The following is a 4656-nucleotide window of genomic DNA, read 5'->3' as shown; positions in this document are numbered from 1 at the left end:
GGCACATAACAACAACAACAACAACCTTGGCATCAACCCAGTCTTCTCTGCCTTCAACTGCTTTCCTCACACTAAAGGATGCCCAGTGTATGAGTTCCAGAACCTAGAAGATCTTCTCCAAAGACAAAGATCAAAGATACACGGAGGAGGTTCACACTCTCCACGGCCATGTCCACAAAGACTGTTCCTGCCATGCTAGTAGATACTGAGCTCCTCAAAGCCTTAGAATTCATTCATCAAGCAAGACCTCTAAGGGATTATCTGTTACTCTACAGTTTTAACTTCTGTGTTCATTAGGGTACCCTGGAGGTTAATTACATACAGACCCCTAGGGCAGTCTCTTAAATTTTGGTAAACTAGGCCTGAAACTTCCTCTGACATACCTTGGGCATGTTGCAAGGAGAAACAAGTCCTTAGAGAGGGATATCATGCTTGGGAGGGTAGAGGGACAACACAGGAGAAGACCCTCAATGAGATGGATTGACTCAGTGACTGAGATAATGAGAATAGGTGTGTCAGAGACAAGAAGGTTGGCACAGGATAAAGCAGGATTCAGAGCTGTTGTACATAAGATCACTAAGAGTCACAAGCAACTCAACAGCACATACGAACAACAACAGGGTTGAGGGGAAATGACCTGGTGGGCCAGTGGATTGAGCATTGTGGGAGAAAGATGGGCAATCTCTTCCCATGTCACTGCCTCTGAGAACCCACTAGAAGGTCAACTGTGGGTCAGTTCCCACTCTTAAGGCACCCAACCACAACAACAAACAAAGCTTAAGGTTGATAGTGCAGGAATTGAGGACATCCATGTTTCATGGAGCAATAGGTGAACTCCTTATGCGAGCTGTTGGAAAACTACAGAATAAGAACTAGCTTTAAATTTAGTGTCACTGGGGCTGAGAGAAGACGGGAGCTGTGTTGCTAAGCCGAAGACAGCATTTTTTGGCAGTTCAAATCCACCAGTGAATTTAGGGGGAAAGATGGGAAATCCTCTTGCTGTGCAGTTTACAACATCCAAAAGCTAGCTATAGGGTTAAGTTCAATCCTTAATGACAATGAGTTTTGGGGAGTGAGAGATTTTTCAATTAACAAAGGCCTTCTTCTAGGAAGTAGAATTTCAGATATATTGCCAATGAACTCCAAAGATCAAGAAAAGAGTGAGTCCTCAGAATAGGCCAGAAGCTTCAGTTAAAGTTAAGAACTGGTCTAGTGTCATTCCCATAGTCATCTCTGACCTCTCAGAAGAACCGGAGATAAAAGATTTTATTTTAACTTATCATTTGCTGGGAATTTTCTGTGTTAATCAAGATTAACAAATGTGTTACCCTTGATGATGTAGCATGTAATGTATCAGGCTGCTAACTAAGGATTAACAGTTCGAATCCACCAAATACTCCTTAGAGAGAAAAATGAGAAACCTCTTCTCATAAAGATTTACAGCCTCAAAAAAATGCAATTCAGGGTTGCATTGAATCAGAATCCACTCAACAGAAGTGAATTTGGGGTTTTTGGTTTCTGGTGGATTACCAGGTTGGGCTACTAACTGATAGAATGACCAGAGGCAGCTTGGAGAGAGAAAGATGAGGCAGTTTGTGCCAATGAAAATATTACAGCCTTGAAAATCTAACCCTTTCATGAGTTGAAAAAAACCAGTGATACTGGGTTTGTTTTCACCCCTTTATTTATATTGCCTTTCCTTTCATCCAACTTAAGAGGTTTTCGTTTTGTTTTGAGTTTGTTTTGTTGGGTTTGTTGCTGTTGTTGTTTGTTTTTTTAAAAGTAAGGTTTTTCTTTTATACTGGTTTACTTTAAAGTTCATATACATTGTTTTTCACATCAGATCTTTCCCATTTCCTCTACCCACCACTCCCTCTATCTGTATGATTACCCTCCCTGCCTACCTTCAGCCCTCTGTTCCCACACTCCCTGCCTTGGATCCTCATACACGTTTAAGTAGTTCTCTTTCTATTTCTACAATAATTGTCATATATAACACTTGTCCTTATGGGACTGAGTTAGTTCAGTTAGCATAAGGCTCTCCAGACCGTACCACAATTTAAGAAGATTTTGGTAGGGTTTGGTGGGTTTTTGTTTGTTTTTTTGTTTTGTTTTGTTTTTTGGTTTGGGTTTGTTGTTTTTTTTGTTTTTTTTAATTGTATTTTGTTTCCTTTTGATTTAGTGAAGAAAGCACTGACCTTAGAAAAAAGATAACTTCCTTTCAAATTATTTTGGGCAAATTATTTAACTTCTTTGTACCTTGAGTTCTATATTTGTAAAGTGAGAAGAAACTTACCATGGTACTGTTGTGGAAATTAAATAAGATGAATTATTTAACCACTTGTGACATGCAATAAAACATTCTCTCAGTCCCATTCTCTTGCCACCCAACAAAATTTTTGCTCATATTACTCTGATGAGAATTTTCAGTTTTTCTTCCTTTGATATTTTGAATGTAATCCATCTGTTATGCCATCCAAGTTTTAAAATGTTCCCACATAGCATTATTATTTAAATCAGAAAATTAGCAGTGTAACTGTTACCTCAATGTCAATTTTCCCTACTAGAAAACAATGAGATTAACATATTAAATATTAGGTCTAAATACCTGAATGTTGTAATCCTCAGATGTTGTGTATCATGAGTGGAACTTGGGACTGATTAAAAATGTGTCTGTTATTTTGGAACCCAATCCCAAGAGACTCTCTGAATATTGCTCTTACAATAATGTGTGTAACCCAGCAGAAGAAAGCTGCAGAGATTGTAGAATACATGCGGATATTACAGTCATTCAACACAAAATTATTCATAATTTTCCAGACTCCAGCCAGTGTTCCTGGTGTACATGGAACAAAGTGTGCTTGTTCTCAGGATACTTGGAATGATATAATAGATGGCATGCCATTTGTTTCATATATACTATATGTGAGGCACTGCACTGTAAAAACTCTTATATGCATGTAACTTTCAGAAGAGTCTCAAAAACATTCACTCATGTACTCATTACCTTTGAGTTGGAACCTATTCATAGGTGACCCTCCAGCAAATTTTCAGAGTCTTTAAATCAGAGGGGAAGAGATTATCCATCTTTCTTCCAGAGAGCAAATGATGAGTTCAAACCACTAGAGAGGTGCCAGGTTTGGGTTAGCTGTACAGCTCCCTGGTCCTGTTTCTTGATTTTTCAGCAAATAAAGCAAAAATAGTGTAATAAGTAATCTGCCCAAGGTCACACACGTGATAGCTACTAGATGACAAACAGAAATGATAGAACACAGATGCACCCTATGGATTTCTACCTAAACCACTGTGCACACTGCTTTTCCAAATCATCTGGAGTTTTGAGTGGCAGTTCACAGTTTTCAAGGTGATTTTATCATATTGTGTGTTTTTAAAAAGCTTTTGATTTGTACTTTATGAGTTTCATAATATATTTGTGAACTGGGGTTGGCAATTGATAAAAATAATCATTTTAGAAACTAAAATTAAATGGAAAAATTAACTAAAAAGTCAACAGTTGTAGACTGTAAGGGAGTAGTATCAAGAACCCAGATTTCCTAGGCTTTTACCATGCTGTTGTTAGGTGCCATTGAGTTAACTATGACTCAAAGCAACATTATGAACAACAAACCTGAACCTTGTCCTATCCTGTACCATCCTCACAATCTCTGATATCTTAGAGCTTATTGTCAGTCACTGTGTCAGTCTATCTTGTGGAGAGTCTTTCTCTTTTTCACTCTACCTTTCCAGCATGATGTCTCTCTGCATGAACAAGTTCCTCTTGAATGTATGCCCAAAGTAAGTGATACAAAGTTGTACTATCCTTACCTCTAATGTGCATTTTGTTCTTCCTCCAAGAGATATTTGTTTGTTCTTTAGGCAGTCATACTATATTTAATACTCTTCGCCAACACCACTCACTATTTAGAGGTGTCAACTCTTCTTTGCTGACTTTTACTACAGACATAGGCGTTCTGTTTGAGGAAAGGTAAAAAATATTGTTCAGATAAGAACTGAGGTAAATTATCTTGGATGATTCTGAATCTCCTCTTGGTCAAATCAGTATAAAATTGCAGCCAGTATTGATGGTTGGTTATTGCCAAGACTAATTTAGACAGAGCAGACAGACTGTTGCCATGTGGTCATCTGTGTTGGAGTGTTTAGTGCCCCTTACTCTTCTGGTCATCAGTTTATACTTTAATCCCTTTTGCAGTAGATATGGGAAAATACTCAGAGAAACTGTATAACCCAATAACTTTCTTAAATCAGAGAGATTGTTGATTCTACTACAAAACTAGCTCTGTGAAACGGATGTCTGTAAATGTTTAATGTCCATTGTTGTTATGTACTGCTGAATTGAAACCAACCCATAGCTGACCCTCCGATGGGTTTTCAGAAGCAGTAAATGACATGGGAGGAGATTGCCCATCCTTGCCACGTGGAGCAGCTGGTGGACTCAAACTGCCTGCCTTCAAGATTGCACCGCAGCTTCTTACCACTATGATATTCAATACTTTTCAATAACACCACAATTCAAAGATATCAATTTTTCATTGTTGTTGTTGTTATGTGCCGTCGAGTCGTTTTCGACTCATAGCGACCCTATGCACAACAGCCCTAAACCCTGCTCTATCCTGCGCCAACTGCACTGCCTCTGAC

This window comes from Elephantulus edwardii, unplaced genomic scaffold (assembly GCF_000299155.1).
Source record: "Elephantulus edwardii isolate Elephantulus edwardi_28Jun2011 unplaced genomic scaffold, EleEdw1.0 scaffold00112, whole genome shotgun sequence".
In the NCBI taxonomy this organism is placed as follows: Eukaryota; Metazoa; Chordata; class Mammalia; order Macroscelidea; family Macroscelididae; genus Elephantulus; species Elephantulus edwardii.
Note: the sequence above shows the minus strand (reverse complement) of the source record.